At 41.4% G+C, this 19,990-nt stretch overlaps 1 long non-coding RNA gene and 1 other non-coding gene across 3 annotated transcripts in view; one reads left to right on the top strand and one right to left on the bottom strand.

The window, feature by feature from the left end:
• Positions 1-19,990, top strand: part of LOC120853997 — a 57,801-nt gene that overhangs the window by 28,302 nt on the left and 9,509 nt on the right. For both annotated transcript variants that reach the window (XR_005718898.1, XR_005718899.1), the window contains exons 2-3: positions 8,890-9,013; positions 11,414-11,570. This is a non-coding gene — a long non-coding RNA (uncharacterized LOC120853997). The remainder of the gene's footprint in view (positions 1-8,889; positions 9,014-11,413; positions 11,571-19,990) is intronic.
• LOC120855244 lies at positions 17,522-17,628 on the bottom strand. The gene has a single exon (XR_005719208.1). It is a non-coding gene; the product is annotated as a U6 spliceosomal RNA (small nuclear RNA).

Below are 19,990 nucleotides of genomic sequence, written 5' to 3'. Positions count from 1 at the left end.
ACAGGACAATAGGCCTGTACAGGATCTCAGGCTAGTCAACCAGGCTACTGTGACTTTACACCCCACTGTTCCAAACCCCTATACCTTAGCCTCCTCCTGCCGTGGACTAAAGTTTATACTCGCCTAGATCTCAAGGATGACTTCTTCTGCATACGCCTCACCCCAGTGTCACAGCCCATCTTTGCCTTTGAATAGGAAGATCCAGTCGGCGGCACCAAGCAACAGCTCATCTGGACTCCCCCACGAGGGTTTAAGAACACCCCAGCCATCTTTGGGGAAGCCTTGGCTTCTGACCTGAACTCATTCCATCCGGAAGAGTATGGATGTTGGCTCCTACAATATGGGGATGACCTGCTGCTGGCCGCCGAGACCAAGGAAAAATGCTGGGAAGGGACAAAAGCACTCCTCCAGCTGCTGATGGAGCAGGTTACTGGGTGTTGAAGAAGAAGGCACAGATCTGCAAGGAGGAGGTAAGGTGTCTGGGGTTTGTTTTAAAGAAGAACACAAGGTTCCAGACCCTAGTTGGGTCCTATATACTGATGGCACTAGCCTGATAAAACAAGGACAACGGCTGTCAGGTTAGCCAAAGCGGAAGCGGCCATCAAGACTGAAAAGGGACGGTGGGAATTGCCAAGTGGCAAATTATTGGTACCGGAGGAGCTGGCACACGATCCGGTAAGCCAAACACACCAAGTGACCCACCTAGGCCATGCTGCCTGCTCACAGGTTAATGCTGCCTCTCGGTATTCAGACAAAAACCTCCGGGTATTCAGCTGAAAGGCACACTGCCCTTTGAATACCTGGAAGTGGACTTCACTGAAATGAAACCTCACCGACACTACCATTACCTGCTGATCATGGTATGTACGTTCTCGGGATGGGTAGAATCTTTTTTACCTGGACTGAAAGAGCATCAGAAGTAGCCCAGTGCCTGCTTAGGGAAATAGTTTCCAGATTTGGACTTCCTACCAGCATTGGTTCAGACAATGACCCAGCTTTTGTAGCTGATTTAGTACCACAAATAAGCAAAACTTTAAACATCAAATGGAAACTGCACACTGCATATAGGCCCAGAGTTCTGAGATGGTGGAGTGAACCAACCGGACATTAAAGAGACTCCCCAAGTGGGTCATAGAGACTGACTGCTCCTGGGTGGACTTGCTTCCGACGGCTCTGCTCAGACTCAGGATGACCCCACAGTCCCAAGGCTATTCTCCATACGAAATTGTGTATGGGAGGCCCCCTCCCATAATAAAACAGGTGTCAATAAATTTGCCTCAGGTAAGGGGGGATAGGATTTCACAGCAGATGGAACTGGGTAAGGTAATAAATCGGGTAACTAGGTTTGTACAAGAAAGGGTGCCATTCCCCCTTGGGGAACAGATTCATGAGTTTACACTTGGTGACCAAGTATGGGTTAAAGATTGGACACATGATCTGTTAGCCCCTTGGTGAAAGGGCCCTTATGTTATTCTAACTACCCCTACTGCAGTTAAAGTGGCAGGTATTGTCCCTTGGATCCATCATACGAGGGTGAACAGAACATACCACGCGGACCCAAAAAACGCTGAGTGGACTGCACAGAGGGACCCCGCTGACCCTCGAGAGACTAAGACCATCCTTAAGAAGAAGGAAAAGAAGATCCTGGACGAGCCCCTTCAGGATGAAGCCCCACAATCAACTCCTGCTGCTTGGCCTCATCAATGTGATTTTGAATTTAACTTCTGTTTCAACTCAGGACAATGTTTTCATCTCATGGGCACCTTCCTATGAAGACTTCCACAACACTTCCAACTGCTGGGTATGTAGGGTTATGCCTCTGTCAGTGACGGATGGACTTCCTTGGTGGGTGTCACCACTCTGCCAAGGAGAGTTTAAACCACTCTGCTTTTTTCTGGGATGACAAAAAGAGACTTTTCTCTCTCTTGTCAATCATAACCTCTCCTTGCTCTCTTGGTGTAAGACCTACAGTCAATAGACTCGGGTCATGGGGTTACATTTGATAAAAATGCCAGTGTAACAAAAGCCTAACCTACAACAAGACCTGGTAAATCCACCTTATTTACATGCTAGGTGGACAAGATCTGTGTGTCAATGGTATGAGTATATTGCTGCCTTATTCGTACCCTCTATAGGGGCAACAGATATCATGACTAAAGTAGAGGCCTTGACTAATTTCACAAAACAGGCCCTCCCAGATAGAACAAAAGCCATCCAAGCCTTAAATGAAGAGCAAATCCAAATGAGAAAAGTGGTAATTCACAACAGAATGGCTTTGGACATACAGCTGCTCAAGGAGGGACCTGTGCTATAATTAACGTTGAGTGTTGTGTATACATTCCTGACTTATCTGGCAATGTATCGACTGCTTTAGATGACATGAGAAGTCAGGTAAAAGCAATGTCAAATGAAAACATTCCTTTCTGGACGTCGGTCCTATCTTGGGTGAAGGGCGACTGGTGGAAAACTATATCTACCACTGTTATAATTGCCTTGAGAGTTCTGCTTTGTGGACCCTGAATTTTACAATGTATTATGAACTTTGTAACCTGAAGGTTGAAGTCATTCTCCCAAATTGGCGGTCGGAGAGCCAGGGTGCAATATATCCCTATGAATGATGCTCATAATATGAGTTAAGAGCATCAAGAGCAGAGAATGAAGAAGGAATTCAGAGGGCCTGGACTCCATCTTAGGCCTGTTCGTGCTGATCATGCTCAGCCACCTTTCCAATGGACTCTGAACTCTGTGTTTAGTGCCTATGAAAACAACAACAGAAGGATAAGACCCCCTCCAGACAGGGCAACCTTGAAGATCATATCTAGGTTACTCATCACCTAAGAGAAAACATACACTAATCACCCCTTCCTCCAGACAGGCCATAAAATTTTCTGTATCTGTCGGAGTGTAATCTCGGGTTTATTGATTATTGGCTAATTGACTGTTTGAGCACATGAGCACATAGTACGTGAATGATGGGGTTATTGGGATTAGATTTTTCTTGGTTTATGTAAGTCTCAAGGAATTTGGGCTAGTGGGTTCAGACACGTACACATGTGGTGTAAAAGATTTTCACAAATGCTGATCGGGGACCTTGGCTAAGAGGAGACTCTGCCTTGGGCCCGCTGGTATAATAAACGGCACTCCACTATCTGCATTGTCCTTCTGAGTGAGTTTGTTTCACGGAACGCGTGGCTAAAACACCCAGAGCTCCCTGCTCTCCTTTTCTGGAATCTTTCACATCTGAGAAGCAAAGTACTCCTGAATGTCACAGGGGCTACACAAACAAGCTGTGGCCCCAACACTTCAGGGTCATTGTCCCTCCAGATATGAAGTCCTGGCTGTGCTGTAGTCAGGGACACAGCCGTCTGGGTCTTCAGTCCACACAGGCCCAACTCTCATGGGGCACTCTTTCTCATTTTTTTAGTGCTTTGAGAGCAAATTTAATAAAGGATACAGAAAATTCCTGGTGGGCTACTCAGATCCCAAGCGCCATCTACTTTGGCGGCATGGGGCTGTCCACTCTGATGCCTGCCACAACCTGTAAGGTGGGACCAGCCTCCAGATCCTGAGCAGCTCCAGCCCCTGTGGGGCTCGGGCTCCTGATGGGGTGTCAGGACTGGATCTCCGGCCCCGCTGAGGCCCAGGTCCAGCTGCAGAGCCTCTGGCTCCTCCTGAGGCCGCGGGAGGCTGGGGAGGGCAAGCACGCAGCAGAAGCGAACTCTGCCCACTCCTGTACTTTGGTGCTCTGTCACCTTTTGCCCCAACAGTCAAGCTTCCCATGGTTGGAAAAAACAAAAACGAAAAACTCCTCCATTTCTCTCTGCAGCAGCTGGTTCCTCTTTTCTGCATCTTCCCATGCCCACTCTGAGCTCCTCAGCTTCATTCTGCCTGGCTCTGCTCCTCAGGCAGCAGCTCTGTTTCTTGGTCTAAGGAAGGAACTGGTGAGGAAGGAAGGCTAGAGGAGGGGAGGGAAAGGGGTGGCGGGGACAGGAGGTGGCATAGCCTGAAAACTTCCAGTTGTGATAACCTAACTTTGAATTGATCTAGAATGAAACCTTTTTTCCTTCCTAAGCTGCAAGTATTTGAAATGCTCACTGGTGTCTTTGGGGTGGGAAATTAGCATAACTTCCTTTTCTCTCAGTCAGGTCTTCCAGCCTCCCAGTGGGGTTTCTCTTTGAAATAAGAGTCGAGTGTGTGGAAAGGATTCAGGAGCAAGGCTTGAAGGCCAAGAAGAAAAGCAACCAGCTTATTTCCCATCCAAAGAGTAACCAGATACAGCTGTAACATTAGACTGAAGTGCTTGGGAAAATGATTCTTATTATTATTTATTATTTTTTAAGAAACAAATGTAGATTGCTGAGGACAGGGCCTAAATCTAGCTTTGATGATATAGTTCAGTATACTGTGTAAAATTTAACAAGCTAGTTGATTTATTTCCTTAGGGAAAAAACTTAAAATTAATCTTTAAAAAAAAACAAAATGATTATGCGTCAATTTAGAAATACAAACCAGAGATTCTCAAACACCCAGAGGATACAATAGACTTATGGCCCGTTCCTATTTCCTTCCGTATTGGCTACATTCAAGTTTGAGCAATTATTGAAGGAAGTTATAATTCTCTGGCGTTTTGACTACCTGTGGGAGCTATAATAAGATCTCAGCTGAAACAGGAAACATCCTATAAATCCCCCTTGTATGACTGGAATTGAACAGTAGTTTATGTTTGCAATAGTCATGTAACTTTGTTGGGGGCAACAATTAAGTTACATTGTAAGTTACATATTACCAAATAGCCTCTGTTTTGTATGTTTGTCACCTCTTTGTAACAGCAGCCTGTGTCTGAACTGTAGTTAACACACAATCAACTGTGAGATATTGAAATGAAGAGAAAAGAGGCATTTAACACTGAGTTTGTGAAAGGTTATATGTAACGGGATTTCCCATGAGCAAATTATACCAAAAAAAGTAATACTACATTTTCTTAGTTTGAATAGAAAAAAGTTACGTGATTTAAAAACTAGGGACTATGTCAAGGGAAGGGAATATGGTTTATTGGCTCAACATATTTTTTCAAGGAATTATTATTTATGAACCCGAAGGAATACTACCCCTTGTCTTTCTTTTAGCTCATTCAAAAGAATTTCAACATAGTTATTCTTTAATTACTATCCCTGGAAAACTAACCTTGAAAAAAGAAAGACAAAAATAAACTATTATATTTTTTGAGTCCAATTCATTTGAAAACCCTGTATTGGAGTTACTATATATATGGGTTTGAACCAAACCCTTTTTGTTCAAGTCAGTCTATGCAGTTCAGATTCAAGATACCTGTAGTGCCAGTCCCACCTGACTTGGCGTCTCCAACCTATGACCTAAGCAAGTTGTTGTTGTTGTTGTTGTTTTTCAGTTCCTAAGTCGTGTCTGACTCTTTATGACCCCATGGACTGCAGCACACCAGGCTTCCCTGTCCTTTACTATCTCCTGAAGTTTGCTCTAATTCATGTCCATTGAGTTGGTGATGCCATCCAATCATCTTATTCTCCATTGCCCCCTTTTCTCCTGCCTTCAATCTTTCCCAGGGTCTTTTCCAAAGAGTCATCTCTTTATATCAGCTGTCCAAAGTATTGGAGCCTCAACTTCAGCATCAGTCCTTCCAATGAATGTTCAGGACTGATTTACTTTAGGATTGACTGGTTCGATCTCCTTGCAGTCCAAGGGACTCTCAAGAGTCTTCTCCAGCATCACAGTAAGAAAGCATTAATTCTTTGGTGTTCAGCCTTCTTTATGGTCTAACTCTCACATCCATACATGACTACTGGCAAGACCATAGCTTTGACTATATGGACCTTTGTCAGCAAAGTGCTGTCTCTGCTTATCATAACGCTGTCTAGGTTTGTCATGATTTTTCTTCCAAAGAGCAAGTGTCTTTTAATTTCATGGCTGCAATCATGGTCCACGGTGATTTTGGACCTAAACACGGGTGGATGTAGTTGAAATGAGATGTGCAAGTGGAAAATCAGAATTTCAGTGTCACGTGTTGAAACACAAATTCAACGTTTTAACAATCTGCATCTGTTTTCATTCATGATCCTTGCTCTGAGTGTTGTACAATTCTAGCAAGGCATTTTGTGAATCAGAGAACAGACTACAAAGCCCAGAAGCTACAGGACTGTTAGCTAATGGGTTCAGACTTAAGTGAAATGCATTTCTGCTGAATGTCGAAAGAATGCTACCTCATGACTGTATGCATTATGAATACATTAGAGAGGTCCCCGTAAAAATAGGGGGAAAACCTACAAATCACATTCAAGAAAATTAAACAATAATAAGGAACTCCTTGCCTGAGACCTTTACACTGACCCTTTTAGGATATCTGCGTTTCTACTCTATGTCCTGTTGTCTAGAGTATACCGTAGCTTAAATGATAATGCAAAAATTCAGTAATGATTCCTGAATTATTTTGTGCACAACACCTAGGCCTTCTGTCATTATCAGGTTGAATCCCAGTCTTCTATAGCTGAAAAATAACACTTTCCTATTTATTTCTTTACAGTATTCTTAAGAGCCAGCATTCTACCGAGAGGGTATTATACTAGGAAAGCTCGACTCTTAGTGTATTATTTCCTGGTAGAGGTAACCACTTTTCCTCCAAACTGAGGAGGCAGTCTTTGGTGGACAAAACAAGAAGGAATTGGATGCTAAAACAAGTTTTCCCTGTGCTCCCCAGTCATCACTACTTAGGCTGACAGCTTGACTCCAGTTTACTTGCCTTGTAAAGGTAGAGGGTAGAATTAGGGTCGTCTTCACTTCAAAAATCTAAAGATGTTTCCCAGGTGAATTTAGAGTACATAAAGCAACAACTAAATGCCCTTTTATCATCTTTCAGCTCATGGGAGGTGCAAATGTGTATGAAAAGTCCAATTCCTCAGGAGGTCCTGGGAGGCCAAAATCTGCTAGTCCAGATATGCCCTATCCAAGGCCTGGGACGGTGGCTGTGACTTGGTCCCCATGTCACCAGGCCCTAAGGCACAGGAGATCAACTCTGTCTGCAGCAAAGCCAAAAGGGCTTAAGACTACATTAATGCAAGCTGGGCTTGGAAAGTGTAAACACATAAAAATATGCACAATTTTTTTTCTTTTAGAATAAGTATGGTACAGTCTGTTAATTGGTTAATATATGATTTTTCTTCTAGTGTATTCCACTTAAATAATTTTTACATGTTATAAAGTAATACTTGTGTATTGAAGGAAACATATATTTAGTGAAGAAAATCCATATTTATTCAGGAAAAATACAGACAAGGAAAAAACACAAATGTTAAATCACCTTAAATTCCATGTTTATTAATATGGAATTTACATTTATTTTACATTTTTATCATTAACATTTTATCTAGATACAGATAAAAAGATAGCTGTATATATAATACATATACACACGTGTATATGTTTTAAAGCTATATGCATTTCTATATCTATATTATATCTACATCTACCCCATACATCTGTTGATCCATTGATCTCTTGATCTAATTATTTCAGTATCGATATATGCTTACTTGGTATCACAATACTCACTGTTTGATAATTTTTTAAAACTTAACATATCATGAGCACTTTTCCATGTCATTTTCCACCACTACTGTACAGTCTACTAAATCATTTTTAATGGTCCAATTCATAGTATTCATGTGCCATACTTTTACCAATCCCCTGTTGTTTTATTAAGGCCCATATGCAGAAGTGGAATTATGAGCCAAAATTGTAAGGCTTCAGCTATTCAGCAACACTGTCTTCAAACGGTCTCTTCCTATTTCTACTTCCACCTGCAGGATTTGAAAGGGCTTGCTTCCACGCCTTATTACTGAACATTGCTCTAAAACCCTTACAAGGTGTTCTTGTCTGAACAGCTCAAAGTATCACACTTAGCAAGGTCTTCTACTTAGGCAAGGGAGTGAAAAAGGTTGTTTTACTTATTTTAGTGAAAAACATTCAATATTTGACTGAAGTAGGAACTAAGGTTGGGTCAAGTGAAGACCATGAATTGACTCCTGATCAGCTGACTTCCCAGTTATATTTCTCTCATTTTAGCTATATTGCCAAAATTTCATTTAACTGTTTATTCAAAGAACTGTTATTTTAGTTGAGTGTCATGGTTCATTTTGTAACAGTAATACATTTTTCAGCTCAGAGTTTCAAAATAGATTCTAATTTAGTTCAGGGCAACTTCAGGACAAAACAGGCTTTTAAGAGACCTGTAAAAAGAAACTAAAATAAATTTCTAGATATCAAAATATCCCTTAAGTCAAATTGGTGAGTATAAATTAATTAAAAAATAGGTTAAATTTCTGATAATACCCATTGAGTTAAGAAAATTATACTGGTTAGAAAATGCATTGTACTGAACACAAAATATTTGAAAAATAGCTTGAAAATTTTGCGAGGTCTACAATATATCAGAATTTACTCAATCCTAATTTTGTTGCATTTTCCATTGTTAACTTTCGGTATTAAAGTGTATCTTCACAAACCGAGAGGAACTGTCTCTAAAGGGCTGCTATATAAAATATATAGTATAAATGCTGTGTACTGAAGGATAGATTTACACTAGGAGTTACTGTAAGATGGAATAATCTGCATTTGATTGATATAGAATCTCAACAAAAACACATAAAAATTCAATATGGGAAGGAAGCACTTAACGATAGGGGTAGGCACAATCTGGGTGGAGGTAAGTGTCCCCTGGTGAAGACCTGCCATTTTTGCCTATGCACTTACCTCTATTCAGTTTGTCTTCTTTGATACTCATCTCTGACTTTCTTCTTCTATTTCCCCTTTTCTATATATTTTAATCTTTTCTTGCTCTTTTCATGTCATTCTTTATTTTAGGTTATCGAGGTTTCCATAGTCTTTTCCAGTGGAGGAGAAAGAGTGAATATGCTTCTAATTGTGATTCCTTATACTAACTCACTTTATCGCCAATGGAACATTCCTGTGTGTTTCTCTCAAACAGGTAAAAGTATTTATTATATTCGATAACCTAAAATAAAGAATGACATGCAGTATCCTAACGCATATATATGGAATTTAGAAAGATGGTAACAATAACTCTGTATGAGAGACAGCAAAAGAGACACAGATGTATAGAACAGTCTTTTGGACTCTGTGGGAGAGGGTGGGATGATTTGGGAGAATGGCATTGGAACATGTATAATATCATATATGAAACAAATCGCCAGCCCAGGTTCAATGCATGATACTGGATGCTTGGGGCTGGTGCACTGGGACAACCCAGAGGGATGGTACAGGGAGGGAGGAGGGAGGGGGGTTCAGGATGGGGAACACGTGTATACCTGTGGCAGATTCATGTTGATGTATGGCAAAATCAATACAATATTGTAAAGTAATTAACCTCCAATTAAAATAAATAATTTTTTTTAAATAAATGAGTAGACAGCATCACTAACTCAATGGACATGAGTCTGAGCAAACTCAGAGACAGTGAAGGACAGGGAAGCCTGGCATGCTGCAGCCCATGGGGTCATAAAGAGTCGGACATGACTTAGCAACTGAACAACAACAAAATGTATAATGGAAGGAATCCTTAGTACCATTTTGCCTGCAGCACCATCCTTCAGCTGTAGGTGTAAACAGAGAATACTGTCCTAGAATTAGTGATATTAAATGGACTGGGTCAGGGGTCTGAAAGCTCTGCATCCAAATTCAAACCTACTATTCACCAGTTCCTTGCTAGGGGACTGACTTAAAACTCAGTGTCTTAGAATTAAATAAGATAATGTGGTATACAGAAAAACATTTTTTAGGAGGTGAGAGAAACAATCATTTGGGACATTAAGTATGTTGACTGCACTAGGTGTTACTGGGAGATACTTTGCCCTCTTACAGTTAAACACCATCCCAATAACTGCAGAAAATCCAGTGTTTTCCCACAAATTTCCATGAATTACCAAGGAGCTTATGGTCATGGTGCCCTATGACTCCAGTCTCAAGCTTCTGTCAAATTATGTGTTAAGGGACTCACCATCCCATGAAAGCATCCATGTTTTGGGACACTTTCATCCTGTCACCCAGTGATTTTTTTTTTTTTTTTACTTTGCATGCATACACAAAAATTACAAAAGATATTTATTTGTATGTGGAAAGCTTGACTGAAGTTTCTGGTAAAGTGATTTATATTATAGACAAGTTAACTTACAAATGAATTGTTGGATACTCTTCAGTTTGAAAGTTCCCTGGTCATTTTTGAAAAGTCGGCTCTAGTTTCTGTAAAATGATGGTAAATAGTAATACCTAAATCATAGGATTGTGGTCAGGGCCGAAGGAGATTAACCATGAAAAACACTTAGAACAATGCCTGGCGGGAAGTGGTTAGCTACTGCTTCTACTCTTGCTATTATCATCACTGTTATTGTTCTCTGCTCAGCTGCCATGTGGCCTGGCCCTCCTCTCCCTTCTTTATCTTCTCTCTTTCTTCTGCACCCCCATTGATGTTTGTTGTCTTGGCAGCTGCTGACCTTTAGCTCTGGCATTCATCCAAGGTGGCTTTGAAAACATTTCCTAAACTGAGATAGTTTCCTTTCTAAGGAGAATTCTGCAGCTAGCTGTTAAGATAAAATTCGTTGGCAGTTTTTTTCACCTACAGCTTGTATATTTTAAGCACATAGAATAAGTTTATTTAAGAAGGTAGGCTCCAGATATATTGTATATCAAGGTCAAATTCACCCCTGTTTCTTATACCTACTAAGTGCTCAGTTTATTTGTTGACCCAATAGTGTGTTTCCTATGTTTGTATGGAGTGTACTCTCTTTGATGGCAAGATTGTGTCTGACACATTCTGCCCTGACACAGAGACTTTCATGTAGCGGATGTGATAAATAACGACTGATTGGCTCCTTTCTCCACCATCGTGACTGACGATTTTCCTCGCTCTCTCTTTTACAAAACTTTCAGAGTCAGGTGATTTCTGGCCAAGAAACAAAAGCAGAATCATTTCATTCTCCTCAAACTTTAAATGAAAATTCATAACACAGTCAGGTGTATCCCCAAGAGGAGACACCGATGAAGAACCAGGCTGCATCTATAAGGAAGTGTACATCCGAGACTCACATTTATGCTGTATCAAGGTCACTAGCATTTTACCCTATCAAGCTAAAAAATTGCCACTACCAGTACAGCTGGACATATTTTATTGGGAAAATATTTTTTTAAATTTATGCTCTGCGCTAATAGATTGGTTCAGCATTAAATATGTGAGACCTTTTGTATAAAAAAATATGAATAGATGGAACAATGTTGAATATATTCAATTCCAAGGAAGAAAAGTATTTCTAAGAAGAGCCAGCCATTTTTTTTAAGGTAGCATGGAGGTTTTAGTTTAATGGTTCTCTCATAGAAGGAGAGGAAGAGGTGATAATGATGATGCGGAGAGACCACCCGTCTGCACCAGCTGAGTCCATCTGCAGAGGGCATTCTGCAGATGCCTTGCTGCAGCTCAACTCCCAGCTGTGCAGGAGCTGAAGAGACCTGCATGGGAGCAAGTGCTCTGCAAGGTTTGCAGTGTGCGTGCATATCTGGTGGTGCGAGTCTGTGCAGCAGCAGGGGGTGGGTGGGTGTTGAGGAAGCGGGGTGAAGGTGGTACTCTTTTCATCCTTGTGTCTAGCTGAGCCTCCTTTGGACAGCTTTGGATGCATTTGGCATTTTTAAAATCTTGTAAGTATCCTACCAGCCTCAGGCCTAATACAGTGTAGGGCATTTTATTTGAAAGAGGACATTTACATAATTTTTAGAATCCAAGAATTAATCTTTATCATCTGCAAAAACCAGGAATGTAACACGTATTCTGCTTTTCCTGACATTTCCTGAGATATCCATGATATTGCCTGAGATATTGCCAAAGAATGTTCAAATTACCACAGAGTTGCACTCATCTCACATGCGAGCAAAGTAATGCTCAAAATTCTCCAAGCTAGGCTTCAACAATACGTGAACTGAGAACTTCCAGATGTTCAAGCTGGATTTAGAAAAGGCAGAGGAAGCAGAGATCAAATTGCCAACATCTGTTGGATCATTGAAAAACCAAGAGAATTCCAGAAAAACACCTGCTTCATTGACTACGCAAACCTTTGACTATGTGGATCACAACAAACTCGAAAATTCTTGAAGAGATGGGAATACCAGACCACCTTACCTTTCTCCTGAGAAACTTGTATGCAGGTCAAGAAACAATAGTTAGAACTGGACATGGAACAACAGACTGGTTCAAAATTGGGAAAAGAGTATGTCAACGTTGTATGCTATCACCCTGCTTATTTAATTTTGTGAAATGCCGGGCTGGATGAAGCACAAGCTGGAATCAAGATTTCCAGGATAAATATCAATAAACCCAGACACGCAGATGACACCACCCTTATGGCAGAAAGTGAATAAGAACTAAAGAGCCTCTTGATGAAGGTGAAAGAGGAGAGTGGAAAAACTGGCTTAAAACTCAGCATTCGAAAAACTAAGATCATGTCCCATCATTTCATGGCAAATAGATGGGGAAATAATTGAAACAGTGACAGACTTTATTTTCTTGGCCTCCAAGATCACTGCAGATGGTGACTGCCGCCATGAAATTAAAAGACACTTGCTCCTTGGAAGAAAAGCTATGACCAACCTAGACAGCATGTTAAAAAGCAGAGACGTTACTTTGACAACAAAGATCTGTCTAGTCAAAGCTGACTACTTTGACTACTGGTTTCTCCAATAGTCATGTAGGGATGTGAAAATTGGATCAGAAAGAAAGCTGAGCACTGAAGAATTGATGCTTTTGAACTGTGGTGTTGGAGAAGACTCTTGAGAGTCCCTTGGACTGCAAGGAGATCAAGCCAGTCAATCTTAAGTGAAATCAGTACTGAATATTCATTGGAAGGACTGATGCTGAAGCTGAAAATCCAATACTTAGGCCACCTGATGTGAAGAACTGACTCATTGGAAAAGACCCTGATGCTGGAAAGACTGAAGGCAGGAGGAGAAGGACGGAGGATGAGATGGTTGGATGGCATCACTGACTAAATGGACATGAGTTTGAGTAAACTCTGGGAGTTGGTGATGGACAGGGAAGCCTGGCATGTTGCAGTCCATGGGTCTCAAAGAGTCAGACACGACTGAGCGACTGAACTGGGGGAAAAAAAATTGTAGAATAAGGAGTGAGTTGTTAGTGTGGTGTTTAGTATGATAGAATAACAAACAGCACTGGTGAGGAGGAAAGTCAAGGAGAAAATATGGAAAGAAGGAAAGAAGGGAAGAAAGAAAAGGAGGGAAACAAGGAAGAAGGAAGAGAAAGAGGTATGTTGTGGGGGGCGATTCTGGGGCCTGCTATGAATTTACTCACTATTCACTGCGGTGGGAGTAGGGTCTGGGAATGGAAGGGGATCAGATATCTGGTTACTTTCTTTTGTTTTTTGAGATGTAATTGACAGACAACATATTAGTTTCAAGTGTACAACATAGTGGTTTGATATTTGTATGTATTGCATAGTGATCACCACAATATGTAGTTAACATCTGTCACCAAATACAGTCAAGATTCTTTTTCTTGTGATGCAAAACGTTCTCCTAGCAACTTTCAAATATGTGATACATTATCATTAACTGTAGTACCATGTTGAACATTATAGCCCTATGATTTACTCAATTTGGGACTTAAAGTTTGTGTTTTTGCCGGACACTTTCTAATTAGGGCATTACTTCATTGGATTCCAAAGGCCACAGAGTCCAGCTGACCTGTATGATCTGTTCATCACTGTAAACTCCTGGATGAGAGCAGTGCCTAGAATAGAGTAGATACTTTATGAATATTTGTCAAATGAACAAATTCAGTTTTTTCATAAAGACATCACTTTATCTTTGTTTCCCATATTTAAAATAAACAGTTCTCTTCACCCAGCATGCTTACTTGTGGCTGAAAGACTCACAGAAAGGACTGAGCTGACCTCACTTTTCAGGAATCCCAAACCAGGGAGGGTAACAGAAATCCCTGGGCTCCACCTAGACGAGGCACAGATCACAGACCCATTTACCCTTTCCAGTCCAGGAGAAACAAACAGCAGAAAGTCTCGGAGTGAGAATTTCCAATTTAGCTGTGCCAATCCCTCCACACACCCTTCATAGGAACCATGAAGGTGATCTCCTTGGTCATGAAGGTACTGCTGGCCGAGGTGACTCATCCAAAGCCAGAAATCACCTCATTGACAAGCACTAGAACTATTATTACACAGGAAAATCTATTGTTAGTTCCATAAGTTTCTATGAAGATTATCTCTTACACAGAGAAGAATGGACAGTTATTAATTACTTATTTCCTTTGATGAGAAAATACCAGTATTGAGTTCAGAATGGGGCAGGTGGGGGAAATGTCCATGTTATATGTGGGAAGAGCAGGTATCATTAAAAGAGAGATACTTGGACAGGTAATGTGCCCACCTAACTAAGGGGCGGGGCATTTTTAGGATGAGGAGAGATACTTTCTCAGACAAAATCAGTGATCATCATAATAGCTAACGTTGATCAGACCAGGCACTGTTCTAATTGTTTACACATATTATCTCATTTAAACCTCACAACAACCTCATGAAGCCAAATACTGTTAACATTGGTGTTGATAAGAGGGAGAATGAGGCTGAGAAGGGTTGAAACACTTACTCAAGGTTACAGTGTATTGCTGGTCTCCTCTATTGATGAACGGGGGAAATAGACAATTTGGTAAGCTCCAACCCCAGAAATATTAACATGAAAGGCTAAGGTTTTAGGCACTTACGCTCCTATTCCAGAAGTAAGTTGGTAAGCATAAACCTGGGAGCATGACTCTTAGCAGTTGCCAACTTTGTAACATCTGAGGTTGGCTATCTTTGTTATTCCTCTCAATCCCTGTCAAAAGTTCATTTTACAATTTTAAGTGAAATGAACTGGACAGCTTATACCTAGAAGCAGTAAGGAAAATTGAGCTTGGGACCAAGAGACAGGTCAGGGATGGTGGCTGGGTCCCCGGAGTCTGTTGGGAAAATGAAATCACAGGCACAGGCGTGTAAAGAGGCCGTGGAGATGAGCAGATAATTCCAGGATATGAGATTATGTAAATCGTGGATGCAGACTCAGGCATCTTTGAGAGAGGTTGTGGAATATTCTTTTCTGAAGGTGTTTAGACTTGGGGCTTATTTCCTAGAGCTCTGTTTTTATATTATCACTGAAAAGGACATGTGGTTTCATGTGTCCTGGCCACGCCATCTGAAATATTCTGTCCCCACACCCACTCCAACTACTCAGACATAGGGGACTGCTTCCCCTAGACTTGCTTCTGAAGCCTTGCTAAGAGTGCTTAAAGAGCTATAGAAACAAGTACTTTGCTTATTAAAAATTTTATTTGAAAAATGATGGGAATATAATGTAAACACCATTATCCCATCTTTGTATCATCATGGTATAAGGTAAGCGGCTAAATTCTTCTTCCTGTTTGCACACACATTTAATTCTGCTCTCAAGGGGAAAATATTTTATCCTTTCCATTTTATCCTTTTATACTCATTTTATCCTTTCCAACTTGTTCCTACAGAGACTTGGATGTTTTTGTAGATGTTGCTGCTGCTGCTGCTGAGTCGCTTCAGTCATGTCCGACTCTGTGCGGCCCCATAGATGACCTCCTACCAGGCTCCTCTGTCCCTGGGATTCTCCAGGCAAGAACACTGGAGTGGGTTGCCATTTCCTTCTCCAATGCATGAAAGTGAAAAGTGAAAGTAAAGTCGCTCAGTCGTGTCCGACTCGTAGTGACCCCATGGACTGCAGCCTACCAGGCTCCTCCGTCCATGGGATTTTCCAGGCAAGAGTACTGGAGTGGGGTGCCATTGTAGATGTTATTTTATCCTAAAACTGCCTTTTGATGTCAGATGAGAAAGAACTATTATGACCATTTTACAGATCAGAATATTCAGGTTTAGAGAAATTGAATGACTCACACAAGGTCATTATGTTAGTATGAGATGGAACCATGACTCAAACCAGTGTGCCTTGCTAGTGTTCATATTTGGCGAGGTTACCATAGTGAATAACTTCTCAGTGTTACCATTCCTTTCCATAACAATCAGTAAAGACTTCTTCACAGTCATTCATTCACTAATTCACGCAACAAATATTTTTTGAATGCCTTCTAGGTGCCCATTGTAGGCACTACAACAAATAGTCAGATCACTACCTGCATTGAGCTTACCTTCTAGGGGAAGAAGATAGATAAAAATACAAATACATATAGAGAATATTAACAAAGTGCTGAGTTAGGGAGAAAATAAAGCAGTGGAAGAGGGGGGATAAAGAGAGACACAGGATTGGGCATTTATCTTAGGGTCATCAGGGAAGTCTTCCTTGAGGAGTTCACATGTAAGCAAAAACTTGAAGGAGGTACAGAACTGAGTCATAGAGACATCTGGAGAAAGAGTATACTCCACACCGAGGAATCAGCATGGGCAAAATCCACGAGTCAGGAGCATTTTCGCTCCCGGTATGTTCCGGAGCCAGCAAGGGAACGTATGTGGTGGAGTGGAGTGAAGGAGAGAAAAGACAGTAGGAGATGAAGTCAGAGAGGCAAGGGGAAAGTCGATTCAGCTGGTCTTGTGGACTGCGGGAAAGACTCTGATGTTTACTTTAAGTAAAAATGAAGCAAGTGTACCATAATCCAACTTGTATTTATAAAAGGTCGCTTTCACTGCTGTGTTGTGATTAGACTGGAAGGGACAGAGTGGAAGCAGTCGGCTGTTGTTATCGTAGACTGGTTCTGCTCTTCTAACAGTTGAGGTGATGAGACGTGGTCTGGTTCTTTATATATTATTTTGACGGTAGAGACACAAGGTAGAATGACCCCTAGGATTTTGTCTTGAACCCGTGGTAGGATGGAGCGATCATTAACTGAAATTGAAAAGATTGCAAGTAGGCCAGGTTTTATTTATTTATTTTTTCTTTTTTTTTTTTTAATTAATTTATTTATTTTTAATTTTTACTTTACAATTCTGTATTGGTTTTGGCATAGATTGACATGAATCCACCACAGGTGTACATGCGTTCCCAAACATGAGCCCCCCTCCCACCCCTCTCCCCACAACATCTCTCTGGGTCATCTCCGCGCGTCAGCCCCAAGCGTGTCATATCCTGCATCAGACATAGACTGGCATTTCGATTCTTACATGATATTATACATGTTTCAATGCCATTCTCCCAAATCATCACATCCTCTCCCTCTCCCTCTGAGTCCAAAAGTCCGCTATACACATCTGTGTCTCTTTTGCTGTCCTGCATACAGGGTCATCATTGCCATCTTCCTAAATTCCATATATATGTGTTAGTATACTGTATTGGTGTTTTTCTTTCTGGCTCACTTCACTCTGTATAATTGGCTCCAGTTTCATCCATCTCATCAGAACTGATTCAAATGTATTCTTTTTAATGGCTGAGTAATACTCCATTGTGTATATGTACCAAAAATATGGAACGCTTCACGAATTTGCGTGTCATCCTTGCGCAGGGGCCATGCTAATCTTCTCTGTATCGTTCCAATTTTAGTATATGTGCTGCCGAAGCGAGCACATGCAAGTAGGCCAGGTTTTAAACTTTTTATTCTTTCCTTTCTTTTTTGGCATGGTAGTGGTGAAACATCAGAGCACCATTTGGGGCACGCCAGATTTGAGGTGTTTACTAGATATCTAAGTAGAAATGTTGAGTACATTTCAAGGTCAAAGTCTGAGCTAAGAGACATAAATCTGAGAGTCAGCAGTTTCTAGATGGAACATAGAAGTTGTGAGATTGCATGAAACTGCCAAGGGAGTTAAATTCCGAGGAAATACGGGGATCAAGGACTGAGTCCTGCAGTCCTCCAACATTAGGAAATGAAGGAGATGAGGATTTCAGGATCATCTCTTAAACAGAAAATACAAAAAAAAAAAAAGAAAGAAAATACACCAAGACTCTCCTGGGTGTCCAGTCTGTCTCCATCACCTCACTCCTACCGCCATCATCACTTCCATGACCATATAACTCTTCTATGACGTCGATCACATGAACTGCATCTGCCATCGCAGTGCTGTGCAGAGCAAGTTAACGTCTTACCTCTTTGCCTGTCCAGGAGAGTGGTAAATTTGCTGAGTGGAGAAATTTCTTAACTGACATTCACATAACAAGGAACACCTCTGATTGTACTACTATCTCACGTTGGTCCAGAAAGGGCTTTGCTCTGGATTAGCATGCCTCAAATAGAGATGCTAGTAGAAAAAGATTCTATTCTTATTTAAATTATGAATACTAACCATCTACTATGGGACTAGCACAATACAAGGTCTAATGGGGTACATGAAGAGTTACTATATGGCCCTCAACCTTGAGGCATCACAAATTATTACATGCCTCTATAACAAGGGATAATCTGATTAAGTGATGGAGTCATAAGTAAGTACAGTCACTGGTTGCCAAGATTGGGGAAAAGTTCATGAAGGTCATCCTTATCCAACTGCCTTCCTGGAGCAGAGAATATGTATTGAGAAAGAGCTGTGTGTTGGCTTGAATGAAGGAGTGGGGAAAGTTCTGTGTAAGGAACATGGAGAGACCAGGATCAAGGGAGCCTTGGGGTGGTGGTGGTTGGTGATGGGAGCACGGCTTGACTGATGGGAGAGTGTCAAGGGTCTGGCTATCCCAGAATAAAAGCATTTTGACAAAAACTTCCAAGGGTAAGCCTCAGCTGCAGCCCACTTCTTCAGTTCAGTTCAGTTCAGTTGCTCAGTCATGTCTGACTCTTTGCAACCCCATGAACTGCAGCACGCCAGGCCTCCCTGTCCATCACCAACTCCTGGAGTTCACCCAAACTCTGTCCATCGAGTCAGTGATGCCATCCAGCCATCTCATCCTCAGTCTTCCCCTTCTCCTCCTGCCCCCAATCCCTCCCAGCATCAGAGTCTTTTCCAGTGAGTCAACTCTTCTCATGAGGTGGCCAAAGTACTGGAGCTTCAGCTTTAGCATCATTCCTTCCAAAGAAATCCCAGGACTGATCTCCTTCAGAATGGACTGGTTGGACCTCCTTGCAGTCCAAGGGACTCTCAAGAGTCTTCTCCAACACACTTCAAAAGCATCAATTCTTTGGTGCTCAGCTTTCTTCACAGTCCAACTCTCACATCCATACACGAACACTGGAAAAACCTAACCTTGACTAGACAGACCTATGCCAATTTAAAGAGGGGTTTGGGGGGAACTAGACACCAGCTTCTCACAGTGGATGTGGAAGCTGAGTAGCACCACTGGACTCCTGGGTCTTCCCTTAAGTTCAGGATGAGAGGCACAGAAGGTGATGGTGAAGGACTGTTTTATTTCATCCCCTCACTCCCAACTAGTGTTAAGTAGGAAAATGTGTTCTTAATTGAAAAATAAAAAGCTTTCTTTTTTTTATATTGAAAGTTTTGAAGAAAAAAAGGTTGTTAAACTAGATAAAATGATACATATTCTTTGTTTTACTTGTTTATTTTATGTACTCACCCTCACAACCTACATGTCTTGAACATCTATTCTGGGAGATATCGAGCTGAGGACACGATGGATGGAGCGTCATCCCCTTACTCCTCTGCAGGCCCCTGGCTTGTGCTCACATCATCTATCTTATAGTTGGAATATTTTCTGGTAGGAAAAAAACCTCACTTGAGTGTGTGCACCATCACATCCACTCTCATAACCTTAAACAAGGGTTCAGTTTCATTCAGCCACTCCCTGCACCTGTGTGCCTCAGAGGAGAAAGTAATGAGCAGATATTCTGTTGAATAAAGCCAAGTTGTTTTTTTTTTGTTGCAGTCTCAGGGCTGAAACCGCCCTTGTGCTCACGCTGAAAGTTACCATCGTACAGAAAAAAATAGTGCTAAACTTGCTTAGTTTTATACTTTTATTCCCATAACAAGGAATGTTTTCCATTGAG

This window comes from Oryx dammah, unplaced genomic scaffold (assembly GCF_014754425.2).
Source record: "Oryx dammah isolate SB20612 unplaced genomic scaffold, SCBI_Odam_1.1 HiC_scaffold_27, whole genome shotgun sequence".
Taxonomy (NCBI): domain Eukaryota; kingdom Metazoa; phylum Chordata; class Mammalia; order Artiodactyla; family Bovidae; genus Oryx; species Oryx dammah.
Note: the sequence above shows the minus strand (reverse complement) of the source record. Positions and strands in the feature narration are given on the sequence as shown.